General features: G+C 41.9%; 1 protein-coding gene across 1 annotated transcript in view; it reads right to left on the reverse strand.

Annotated features, from left to right (window-relative positions):
* Window positions 1-13,937, reverse strand: part of Tbc1d8 (TBC1 domain family member 8) — a 124,111-nt gene that overhangs the window by 59,473 nt on the left and 50,701 nt on the right. The window lies entirely within an intron of this gene.

A 13,937-nucleotide genomic window follows, 5' to 3' on the forward strand; every position in this document is an offset into this window, starting at 1 on the left:
CCATGTCCAAGGTATGTAATGAATTTCATTCAAATATGAAATTCGAAGGGATCTTGACAGCCTTGTGCTGTCTCAGCGTCCTCCCATAGAAGGAAGAGTTTTGCTTTTGTTTTTTTGTGTCCCTAGTGGGGCTTGGCCTCAGGACCTGGGTACTATGCCTATGCTTCTTTTGCTCAAAGCTAAAATGCTCTACCATTTGAATCACAGCTCTACTTTGAGTCTCACCGATTTTCTCCTGCCTAGGCTGGCTTCAAACCATAATCCTCAGATCTCAGCCTCCTGAATAGCTAGGATTTACAGGTGTGAGCTATCAGCACCTGGTTTAGACCTTTATTTTCTTTTAAATAATTTTTCTATCTCCTAGGGAAAGATTAGGATAAGGAAAAGTAATTCTAGAACAAAACCAAGCCTATACCTAAAAAGAGGAAAAATAAGCACATACCCCCTGTAGCTGAGGTGAGATTTCATTTCTCCCCTGCTTCTGAAAGTAAGACTAGTTGTGTGCCTCTCTCAGCAAAAACAATGGAGCTGATGAAACTTTTCCACCCTGCTGGCTATTTCCTACAAAGGTTGCCAAATGGCAGGGAACTCTTCCAAACTATGATTTCCTCTGCAGGGAAGTCTTAGGATGGGTTTCACAAGTAACGGTAAATCAAGGCAGGCTGCATGCACAGCTATGACCCCCCCAAAGAGCTCAAATGGAAGGTCATTCAACCTATGTCCACAACCCAATCTAAGTTTGCATAACAGGGTCTTTCAAATTGCATGAAGTATGCTCATTAGCAAACAGCTAAAAAAAAAATGAAATGGAACTGAAAATAGACTGCATGCCCTCTAAGTCAGAGTAGCCACCAAATTGTGAATTATTTACTACTTACACACAAATCTATTTCTGTCTGGAGGTCAGGGTCACAGATTGAAAGTCATTACATTATAGATACACATGTTGTGAATGGTAAAAGCAGAGAATATAAAAAAAAGTGAAAGTTTAGAACCAGGTATAGGGTCTCATACTTATAATCCCAGCTTCTGGGAAGATCAGGAGAATTACAGTTCAAAGCCAGCCTGAGCAAGTAGTAAGGCCTCCATCTCAACAAACAAACTGTGATGGCTCATGCACACGCATGAGCTATGTAGGAGGTGTAAAAAGGAGGATCTTGTCTGAGGCTAGCCTGAGCTAAAGTACAAGACCTTATCTGAAAAATAACTGAAGAAAAAAGAGCTGGAGGCTCAAGTGGTAGAGCCCTTACCTATACAAGATCTTGAGTTCAAAACCTTACCACCAAAAAAGAAAAGGAAAGAAGATGTAAGAGTCTGTCATCTGTGGTGAGGAGAAGGGAAGGCAATAAGGAGCCTACACATTGACTACAGTAGAAATACTTAATCCTTTCCATAGAGGAGAGCTCTTGTCTTGTCAGAATTCATATGTCCATGCCCTCATCCCAATGTGACTATGTGAAGAAAGGGCTTTACAGAGGTCACTCAGGTTCAGTGGGATCAGGGTGGGACCCTGACCCCATAGGCTATGTCCTCATGAGAAGACTCTAGGGATCGGGTGCACAGGAAAGGCCAGGCAAGGACACTGTGAAAGGTGGACCTGGGCAAGCCAAGGGGAGAGCTCATTGGAAACAGCCCCGTGGACACGCTGGTCTCAGATATCCAGTTCCAGGAATAGGGAGGGAGTCCATGTCTGTTGTGTAAGCCCTTAATCCATGATGTCATATTATGGGAGCCCTAGCAGACTAGTATCTCTAAACAAAATTCAGAGCAGTATTGTGGATTTCACCAGAGGTGAATTAGCCAAAATGTATGGTATTTTATTAAGGCCTTTAATATTACAGAAAATAAGGTGTTTCGTGTGTGTGTGTGTGTGTGTGTGTGTGTGTGTGTGTGTGTGTGTGTGTGTGTGTGCACGTGCGTCACATACACACATCACACACACGCTGCTACAGGTCTTGGCTTATGAGATCGTGGCTGTGCTCTTCCAACTTGAACCATGCCTCTAATCCAACATTTGATGGTTGATTGGAGATAAAATCTCTCATAGGCTTCTCTGTTCTGGCCTCAAGCTGTGATCCTCCAGATCTTAGCCTTTTAAATAGGTAGCTAGGATGACAAGTGTGAACCATGGGCTCCATTTATTTTTTTTTGTCGGTCATGGGGCTTGAACTCTGGGCCTAAGCGCTGTCCCTCAGCTCTTCAACTCAAGGCGAGTGCTCTACCACTTGAGCTACCATGCCACTTCTGGTTTTCCAGTGGTTTATTGGAGATAAGAGTTTCACGGACTTTCCTGCCCGGGCTGGCTTTGAACCATGATCCTCAGATCTCAGCCTCCTGAATAGCTAGGATTACAGGCATGAGCCACTGGCACCTGGCTTCATGGGTTCCATTTCTGACTTTACTATTTTGTAAGAAATTTAAACTCCAGTTGGGGGGAGGGGGCAGATTTGTAGATTCAATATTAGGAACAATAACTAAGACCATACAACATGTAACAGTAAACACTGAACAATGAACATTTTCTGAATGCCTAGAACACATTGGGCATTTTTCTAGGTATGCTATGTAGCCTCATTAAAAAAAAAAAAGTCACAGATTGGGTCTTATTCCCACTTTCTAGGCAAGAAGTAAAAGAGTAAAAGAAAAAAGTCATGGGGCTGGGAAGGTGGCTCAGTGGTAGAGTGCTCACCTTGCATGTATGAGGCCCTGGGTTCAATTCCTCAGCACCACATAAGCAAAAAGAAAAAAGCCGGAAGTGGTGCTGTGGCTCAAGTGGTAGAGCACTGGCCTTGAGCTGAAGAGCTGAGGGACAGCTCCCAGGCCCAGAGTTCAGGCCCCACGATTGGACCCCCCCCCCCCAAAAAAAAAAGAAAAAAAAGAAAAAAGCCATGCCTTCAGGACTCCCCACCAAGCAGCTGTGTGACCCAGAAACCAGAAGGCCACCCTGGCTCTTTTAGGTTTCCCCAGGGCTACTGCACGAAACCAAACAAGCATCCCACTGCCTAAACTTACAACCCTGGACCCAGGCTGCAGTTTTAAAAAGGAACTGTTTCTGGGATTGGAGGCATGGCTCCGTTGGTATAGCACTAGCCAATAAGTGAAGTGTCAGGTACTGAATTCCAGTTTTGGTCTTGGACCTAAAAGAAAAGGAAAAAGAAAAGAAGAGGAAAGAAGAACGGTTTCTATCTGGGTAATAAACACCTGTGTGAGTCTGAAAATCTATGAAATGGGTATATTCCATTGTATGTAATCCTGACCTTTACTGTCCCTAGGTCATGTGGCCTACAAAGAGCTACTGGTAAGGGACAGACTTGCTCTTGATGGTCCCAAACCACAAATCCTATAGGGAAAAAAGAACAAATGCAAGCTTTCTAAGAGGGATGGGGGAGAGGAAGAGAAACACAACAAGAACAGACAGGGTTAAACCAAAACAAAGTCTTTGTTCACAGAAATCTCATATTCTGAAATTGAAAAAAAATGAATCCATAAGTCTAAAGTAATTATCTTCACAAGACCATCCTTACAACTTGAGGATCGTGATTCAAGTATTTTCCCATTGTATCGTTTAAGTATTACCTCTAGTTTCCTTGCCCTATTTGTTTTCAAATGAAATGACAGTAACTAAAAATACTTTCAATATGGTGAAATCAGAAAAACACCATCTCTGACCTGGTAAGTAAAATGGATTTTTTAGTTTGTAACTAAGATCATTCAGTTGTCTTTGTATTAGTGCCATTAATTCCCAGAAGTAGAAACAGGAAAAGAAGAAGCTTCATGAAGGCAGGTTGGGGGAGAGCCCTTTATGAGTCAAAACAGAACCAGAATGACAGAGCCCATAAAATGACGAAAAAAGGACTATAAACAGCTATTAAAACTACTCTAGGGTGAACAAATGCAGCAGTGATATTCACTAGACACTATGTTAAAAATGAACTATACAATGTGTGGGTAGGGTGGGAGGGAAAATCTGGAAGAGCGCGACGGAAATGTGATATTGTCCAAAAAGAAATGTACTCTTCACCTAACATTTGTAACTGTAACCCTCTATACATCACCTTTATAATAATAAAAGAAGAAATAAATAGATAGATAGATAGATAGATAGATAGATAGATAGATAGATAGATAGATAGATAGATAGATAGATCCGTATGCACTCTAAGTTAAAGACTGGTGGGCTCATTCCTGTAATCCTCGCCACGCAAGAGGCTGAGATCCACAGGATCTCAGTTTAAGGCTAGTCAGAGCAGAAAAGTTTACTACTCCATCCCCAAAATAACCAGCAAAAACCAGTCAGGCTGAAGGAGTGACCCAAGTGGCAGAGTGCCAACAATAAGCAAATTAAGTCAAACAAGCTCAAGAACAGAGCATGATCTGGGTACTGGTGCCTCACACCTGTAATCCTAGCTACTCAGGAGGCTGATATCTGAGGACAGTGGTTCAAAGCCAAAAAGTCCGAGACTCACCTGCAATTAAGCACAAAAAAAAAAGAAAGAAAAAAAAAGCTGCCGGAAGTGGAGTTGTGGATCAAGTGGTAGAATGCTAGCCCTTGAACAAAATAGCTCAGGGACAGTGCCTAAGCCCTGAGCAAAAACCTCTGACAATATATCTACTGATCTGCCAGTGAGAAAGCAGGCACTTACACATTACTCAAATGCCAAGAACAGAATTTAGCAATATCTAACAAATTTTTACTATCATTTAACCTTGAATCTAGCAATCTGACTTCTAGAAATCTATGCTAAAGATTCAATAACAAAGATACAAAATAACTTAGATACAAGGTACAGGATACTTACTAGACATGATTGGTATAGTCTGATAGGACTTGATTTTTTTGTGTGTGATACTAGCATTTGAAATCAGGGCCTTGTACTTGCTAAGCAGGTGCTCTACCACTTCAGTAAAACCCACAGCCTTTTTGCCCTGTTAGTTCTAAGACAGGATGAGAGATAGATAGATAGATAGATAGATAGATAGATAGATAGATAGATAGATAGATAGATAGATAGATAGATAGGTAGGTAGGTAGGTAGGTAGGTAGGTAGGTAGGTAGGTAGGTAGATAGATAGATAGATAGATAGATAGATAGATAGATAGATAGATAGATAGATAGATAGATAGATAGATAGATTTTAACCTGGATCCTCCTATATACAGTTTTCATGTAGCTGAGAAGTACATGCTACTGCATCCAGTTTTTATTACCTGAAAAGAGATCACAAACTTTTTTTTTTTTTTTTGCCTAAACTTCCCTAGAACTGTGATCCTCCCAATCTCCACCTCCCAAATAGCTGGAAAAATATGGGTGATCCAGCTCATTAGGCCAGTAACCTCTGTGTGTGTGTGTGTGTGTGTGTGTGTGTGTGTGTGTGTGTGTGTGTGTGTGGTGTGTGTGTGTGTGCGCGCGCGTGCCAGTCCTGGAGCTTGAACTCAGTCAATGCCTGGACTCTGTCCCTGAACTTCCTTGCCCAAGGCTAGCACTCTATTACTCTCAGCTTTTTACTGGTTAATTGGAGATGAGAGTCTCACAGACTTTCTTACCCGGGCTAGTTTGGAACCATGTTCCTTAGATAGCCTCCTGAGTCGCTAGGATTACAGACATGAGTCACCAACACCGAGCATAGTGATTGTATTTTTTTTAACTAACGTACAGTTTTTATTACCTAATTCTTTCATCTTTTCAGCATGCTTAAAAATTCACAGTGGAATCATGGAAGTAAAGAACTTTGAGTTTAAAATGGCATAAGAAAGAGAGAGAAGGGAAAAACCAAAAACAGCTCAAACAAAACAGGAATTTATTCATCACTGTAGAGTTTGGGGTTAAAAACAATTTTTTTCAAAGTCTATAGAGATCAGATATACTCAGAAAATGATCCTTAATGAATAAAAGTACATGAAAATGTGGGGGGAAAGAACTTAATGAAGCTGCCCTATGAACTTACCAACTAGGCTTGGTGAGTTCTAAGAATATTCAGACAGTGTGTACCTGGGAGGGCAAATATAAGACGTGGAGCCATCTAAGTATTCTTCAAACAAACAAAAAAACAATACGTAAACTAACTTGGATCTAACTGTAGTTCAACCTTTTCAAGTTCCAGTTTCAAGGAAATACAAAGGTCAATCCACGGAGCCAAATGACACCATGAGGAAGGAATCAGACGAATACTGTGACTATGGTCTCCTTCCTCACAAAGGGCCCAGCTTCTTCATGAAGTCAATGACTGGGAGCCAGGGAGGGAGAGGAAATGAGGAGTCTTTCCTGACTAAAAGGGACCTAAGAAATACAACAGCCAACCCAGGCACTGTAATCCTGTAATCCTAGCTACTCAGGAGACTCAGATCTGAGGATTGTGTTTCAAAGCCAGAATGGGCAGAAAAGTTCAAGGGTCTCCATCTCCAAAACAACCAGCAAAAAGCCAGACTGGAGGCATGGGTAAGTGCCATTGGCATAACCAAGGTGAGTGAGAGGTCCTGAGTCCAGGCCATGATAGTGGTGCACCCGTGGGTACACATGTGTACATACATACACACATACTGCAAGAGCCAGATATTGAGTGTGGGTTTTTTTTTTCTGACCTAGGAAGAAAATCCACAAAGTAGCACCTATCATGGGGGTTCTCTGGAACATAACTCCCACCACAGGTGAGGGATCACTGTACTCATCATTCCATTGCTCTTTATAAACCGGGCTGGGAAGGTGGCTCAGTGGTAGAGAGCTTGCCTTGCATGCATGAGGCCCTGGATTCAATTCCTCAGCACCACATAAGAAAAAAGAAAAAAGCCGGAAGTGGCGCTGTGGCTCGAGTGGTAGAGCGCTAGCCTTGAGCTGAAGAGCTGAGGGACAGCGCCCAGGCCCAGAGTTCAGGCCCCACGACTGGACCCAAAAAATAAAAATTAAAAAAAAAAAAACTATAAACCACCACCTCTCACAAAAGAAAGAATACATTCAGTAAAGAAAGAATACATTCAGTCATTGTTTATGTACCAATTACTTAAAACAAAAAAAAAAAATGAAGAGCCAGTAACAGTAACTCTGTGAGCTGGCACTCCTCAGCCATTTCAAAAGGTGAAGCCACGTGGAAAATTCCAGCCAGTGCTGTTCTAAGGAAACAGCAACAGGAAACAAGTATGACAAGTGGCTTGTCTGAGCTTGGAGTCTGGACTCTACTGTCCCAGCTGGGTGGCCTCCCAGGCGCCCCTTGAAATGCCTGATGAGCCCCATACTTGGAGAGATCTAGTTGGCATGCCCTTTGCCAGTTTGGCTCAAAGTCCAGAAAGATACTAATCTGATCCACTCGGGAACACTTCCTCCGTTCATAAAATTCTGTCTCCAAACACACAAAGCAAACAGTGTTGCAGAATAGAAGAAACCAAAACACGGGCCATGGTCAAGGGCACAGATAAGAGACTGTGCGTCACTATGACTGCTCAGAGCCCGCAGTGAGGCCATGACATGGTCCCCCTTAACACCTACCAAGGGCCTGAACCCTTGCACTCTACACTCTCCCTCACCTCTTATATGCCACTGAGAAGAACCAATGAGCCAAAGTCAGTAAAAAGGGAAGGTCTGTGAACTGGCAAGCGTTCACTCCTGTGATTCTCAAGTTTGTTTGTTTTTTTAAACACATACCAGTTTGGATCAGCAAAAGTATTGCAGATTCCTTCTATGAGCCTTGAAATTTCAGAAGGATTCTTTTCCTTTTCCAAATCTAAATTACTAACATTTTTTTTTCAAACTTCAGTTGTCCTCCAGTATCTGTGAAAGGATCCCTTCTTCAGAAGATTCCAGAACTCAGGACTGCTCTAGTTCCTTCTATAAAGTCATGCATAGAACACACAGGCTTCTCACACAGACCTTAAACCATCTCAAGATGATATACACTAGTGATTGTATTGTAAATGATATGCAAATAGTTCCTATGCCATATTGTTTTGGGAATAACAACAAAAAATATCTGTACATAGTCAATAAAGGCATAACTTTTGCAGGGGGGGGGGGGGGGGCCTGGTCATGAAGCTTGAACTCAGGGCCTGGATACTATCCCTGAACCGTTTTGCTGTACTCTACCATGTTGAGCCAAAGTACCACTTCCAGTTTTCTGGTAGTTTACTGGAGATAAGAGTCTTAGAGACTTTCCTGCCTGGGCTGGCTTTGTACTGCAATCCTCAGGTCACAGGCTCCTAAGTAGCTAGGATGACAAGCGTGGCGCCAGGAGGCTGAGATCTGAGGATCAAGGTTTGATGCCAACCTGGGCAGACAAATCTGACTTATCTCCAATTAACCAGTAAAAAGTGGGAAGTAAAGCTGTGGCTCAAGTGGTAGAGTATAGCTTTGAGAAGAAAAAAAAAGATTAAAGGAGAACACGCAGGCCCTGAGTTCAAGCCCCAGTAGGAGTCATACATGTATAATGTCTGTCTGTCTGTGTGTGTGTCTCTCTCACACACACACACACAGAGTGCAATATTTTTGTGTATCTTTGCTCCACAGTCAGTAGAATCCACAGATATCAATACTAACTGGACAAACCCTTTCTTAAGATACAGATATGCCACTCCCCATCCATATGAGCGTCACCTCAACCTACCTGAATCTCCTACCCTGGCCCATGCAAGGTGAGCTTACAGGACACTCCTTCCTTCCTTCTACTTTCCTGCTTGCTACTCTTCATGACAATGCTGTGGGACCCATCTGAGTAGTTATGGAAAATTCTGCTTTTCTGCTCTCACATACAGCCCAAGTATTGGGGCAGTCGGAAGGTCCAAACAGGTGTATAAAGCCCTGAGTATTAATAAAAGTCCTTCTATACAAATGACAGATTTCTGGCAGGACTCCTGTCCCCCCAGACATGTCCTCCCCTCCTCCCCTATACACACACACACACACACACACACACACACACACACACTGTATCTCTGAGAAGTCCTCTCTTAGGATGCAGAAAAGTCAGCTCCCCCGGGGTTCAATCTCCGGTGAAAAGAGCCACATTATTACAGAAGCATTTCAATTCTTGGAATGATTCTAGGCAGAAAACGCAGAGTCCTGTTCTCTCCTGCTTCCTGGAAGCCAGGTAAGGACAAGAAGGCCCTCAGAGCTCAGGGCTGTGCTTAAGCATAAGATGTATGTCACAGCACAGAAATAGCTATGAGAAGTGCCCACCTAAAAAGCAAAAACAACAAAGTGACATCTTACATGGTTGATATTGCCCAGGATGGCCCAGATTTCCCAAGTACAGGACAAGAGACCACCAGACTCATGAATGGCAGGAAGATCTCATCCCCAGGGCTTGTCAGGGCTTTGGATGTACTCAGCAGGACCCTGGTACTCCAATCTCTTGCTCCTGTCCATCCTTCTGTCACCCTACCCCACCCCTCCTAGATCAGCTTTCCTAATTGCACATGCCAAGGCCTTCTTTATTCTTTACCTGTGCCATTTGTTAGATACCCGATTCTAAAAAGCAAGCAAACATACACTAGAGGATCATACAACCTTAAAAAGAGAGGTATGCTACACAGGCTGAAAAGTGGATAGATGCCTGAGGATATTATGCTAGAGTAAGAAAGCCATCACCCAAGGATCAATACTGTACAACTCCATTAATATACAGTACCAAGTCTGCACAAAAACTGAACTTGAATGGGGAAAGGGGGAAAGGCACAGGGGGCAGCTATTTAACAGATGCAGGGTCCAGTTTAGAAGATGAGTTCTAGAGATGGAAGGTGGTGACAGTGGTGTGACATCAGAAAACCACAAAACACAACTAAAGTAGCTGGAAGTGTGGCTGGGTGGTGGAGCACCTGCTTAGCACATTCAAGGCCTGGGAGAGAGGGAGAGAAGGGGAAGATGAGGGGAAGAAGGAGGGAAGAGGAAGACAGAAGATATGGGCAGGGCAGTGGGAAGACAGAACAGAGGAAGGAAAGGCCTAAATAGTAAATTTTGTCGTGGATGTTTTACAATAAAATTTTCTTAAGGCAAAAAAAGAAATATAACCCCTAACTTGAAAGAAAAACTATTTTCATATACTAGGATTTGAACACAGAGCTTGCTAAAAGCACATGCTCTACTACTTAAGCCACACTTACAGTCTTTTTTACTTTAGTTACTTTTCAGATAAGTTCTAACATTTATTCCTAGGCCCGCTGGATTTCCCATGTAGCTGGGGTGACAGGTGCATACCACTGTTACCTAGTTTTTGTTGGTTGAGATGACCTCTTTTGAACTTTTTCCTTCGGTCTGGTTTTCAAACCATAGTCTTCTCAATGTCTGCTTCCTAAGAGGCTGGGGTTACAGGCATAAGCCACAGAGCCCAGCCTTTTTAAAAATTACTTATTTTTTATGAGATTTTGGGGGGGGGGGAACTAGTGCTTGAATTCAGGCTTGTGAGTTCTGACTACTCAATGATTACAAACAGGACCACAAATTGCTCTGGGATATTCCTACCCTGGCTTATCAGAAAAAGATCTAAAAACTTTCATTTATAATTAGAGAGGGTCCTCAACTTGGGAACTTTGTCCCAGTGAACTCATAAATTAAAACTATTTCCAGTTGCAGGTAACTCACATCTGTAATACTCGATACTCTGGAGGCTTAGATCTAAGGATCATGATTTGAAGACAGCATGAGGCAGGAAAGTCCATAAGACTCATCTCCAGTTAAGTACCAAAAAAGCCAGATAGAGCTGTGGCTCAAGTGGTAGTAGAGTGCTAACCTTGAGCAAAAAAGGTCATGGCTTTGAATCATAATCCTCAGATCTCAGTCTCCTGAGTGGCTAGGATTACAGGCATGAGCCACTGGCACTCTGTTGAAATATTTTAAAGTATAGAAAAATCAGAACCAGCCAGGTGCTGGTGGTTCACACCTGTCTGTTATCCTAACTACTCATAAAGCTGAGATCCAATGGATCATGGTTCAAAGCCAGCCTAGGGAGAAAAGTTTTCAAGACTCAATCTCCAATTACCCAGCAAAAAACTGGACTGCAAGAGGTTTTTTTCTTTGTTGTTATTTTTGTTTTGTCTTGTTTACTCATTTGTCTTGGAGGTTAAAAGGGGGCACAGAAATGGAGGACAAAGGGTGAACAAATGCAGCAGTGGGACCCACTAGATATTATGTTGAAAATGAACTATACAACTGTGTAGCAAGGGGAGGGGTGACATTTTCCAAAAAGTAATGTCCTCATTATCTTACTTACATAGTTGTAGCACCTCTGTACATTGCCTTTATAATAACAATACAAAAGGAAACCCTTTAAAAAAAAGCTGGGCTGGAATGTCTCAAGTGGTAGAGCACCAGTCATAAGCATGAAAGTGAAATGAATGCAAAGCTCACAGCACTATCCCCAAAAAGGAAGAAAGAAAATGACACTCCAGCAAGAAAGGAAATTCTCACAAATATATCCTGCTCTCAAGCAGTAAAGAACACAAATTCAATACAAGAACTCACAGGTGAGATGATCAAGTAAGAGAACGAAAAGGGAACATACAGACTCAAGTACTGACCTGAGTATCAAAACCACATGGTGATAAAACTAGCAAATAAATTAAAAGCAGCAAAGAACAGAATGTACTGCTGAAAACTGACTTACTAACTCAAGAGTCATGAACACAATGGAGAGTAGAAACAGAGAAACAGAGAATAAAAAATAATCATCTGATGGTGATACATGTAATCCTAGCTACTCAAGAGGCTGAGATCTAAGGATCACAGTTCAAAGCCAGCCATGCCAAGAAAGACCCAGAGACTCCAATTAACCAACAAAATGTCAGACTAGAGGCATGTCTCAAGTGGAATAGCACTGACTATTATATATGTGTGTGTATGTGTGTGTATAAATGTATATATATATGTGCATATATATACATATATATATGTATACACATATACACAACACATATATGCCAATTGAGGGTGGAGATGCAAAGTACTGAGTTCAAGCCCTACTACCCATTTAAAAAAAGAGAATTAGCAACAATAACTATCCAACATAAAATGTCTTGAAAGTCAAGCATCCAATAAATAAGAAATAATATAAATTTAAAATATAATTCTATGCAGAAGAAAATTCTATGCATAAAGAAAATGTCCTGTGATGATTAAAGAAAAGAACACAAAACACACAGATTCCATAGTACAGAAAATGTCATTTTCATCTCTGAGAAAATACTGTTCTCAGCAGCATCAGATTCTAGTTAAGTTACTAAACTTCAATGGTAAAGTCAAGGACAAACTGCATTATCACTTCCAACTAGCAAGGAGGGAAATCAGAGTAGCTTGAGATGTCTTATGTTTCCATATCAAATATTACAGACAGTCAAAGTCTATTATACCCAACCAAGATAACCCAAAAATCCAGCCAGTTAAAGAGCTTGAACTAAAAGAAAAAACTCTAGATTAGGAAAGCATACCTGAGTAGGAACATGAAATCAATATGAAGAACTGAACCAAACAAATCTCAGAAAATACAGTTATGGGTCAGAATGGGAATTACAATGTAAAATTAAGAGCTTTTTCAATCGAGACACTGGGGAGGAAAAAAGGAAGACTAAGACACTGACAACCTTGCCCTGTACATCAGAACTGAAACACTACTTTTCAAAAGCCAAATTCTAACCTTGAAATCCCTTCAAAAATCTCCTCGCAGGAGTTGGGGAGGGAAAGAATGGTAGGGGAAAAACAAAAGAAGGGGTAACAATGCTTGATGGGAAATGTACTCATTACCTTACTCATGTAACTGTAACCCTTCTGTACAATATCTTTACAATAAACATATATATATATATATATTTTTTTTTTTTTAAATCTCCTCTCAGCCAGGTGCTGGTGGCTCACTCCTGTAATCCTAGCTATTCAAGAGGCTGAGATCTGAGGGTCACAGTTCAAAGCCAGCCCAGGAAGGAAAGTCCCCGTGAGACTCATAACTCCAATAAATCACCAGAAAACTAGAAGTGGTGCTGTGGCTCAAGTGGTAGAGTGCTAGCCTTGAGCTGAAGAGCTCAGGCCCAGAGTTCAAGCCCTTGACCAACCAACAGAGGAAAAAAAAAAATCTCCGTAACCTGTAGCCAAACATTCTGAATTGAGAAAAATAATATCATGTTAAATAAATTTTATCTAACACCTTTTAGAAGTTACTTTAACATAACACCTCATAAAATAGCATTGCAGACAAATCCCCTTTTTTTTCCGGGGGAGGGGGGAGGGGTCAGTTATGGGGCTTGAACTTTGGGCCTGGGTGCTGTCCCTGAGATCTTCAGCTCAAGGCTAGCACTCTACACCACTTGAGCCACAGCGCCACTTCCAGTTTTCTGGTGGTTAATTGGAGAATCTCATGGACTTTCTTGTCCGGGCTGGCTTTGAACCTCAGATCTCAGCCTCCTGAGTAGCTAGGATTACAAATCCCTTTTTTTTAATTTGTCAATTGTGGGGCTTGAACTCGGCCTGGGCACTGTCCCTCAGTTCTTCAGCTAAAGGCTAGTGCCTTACCACTTGAGTCCCAGCGCCACTTCCGGTTTTCTGTTGTAGAGATAAGAGTCTCACAGACTTTCCTGTCCTAGCTGGCTTTGGCTTTGAACCCCGATCCCCAGATCTCAGCCTCCCAGCCTCCTGAGTAGCTAGGATTACAGGCATAAGCCACCAGTGCCCAGCCACAAATCCCATTTTTATACAAGTATTTCCATCGACCTCTGAAATGCTCTTGCATTTGTCTGACCTGGAAAGCTGTCTAGGAGGGTGTTCACCCATGAACTACTTTGAGTGGCTAGGGTTTGAGGCAACATATTTTCTTTATACTTGTTTTGTTTTTGTTGAGGTTTTTGCTTTGTTTTAGTATTATTTGTAAGTATTAGTACCAAAGGGCTTTAATTTACAATGTCAGTTTATGAGTACAATGCAGCTTGATCAATGTCATATCTTCCATCAGTCTCCCCATCTTCCCCATCCCACC

This window comes from Dipodomys spectabilis, unplaced genomic scaffold (genome assembly GCF_019054845.1).
Source record: "Dipodomys spectabilis isolate Male_0828 unplaced genomic scaffold, ASM1905484v1 ptg000187l, whole genome shotgun sequence".
NCBI classification, from domain to species: domain Eukaryota; kingdom Metazoa; phylum Chordata; class Mammalia; order Rodentia; family Heteromyidae; genus Dipodomys; species Dipodomys spectabilis.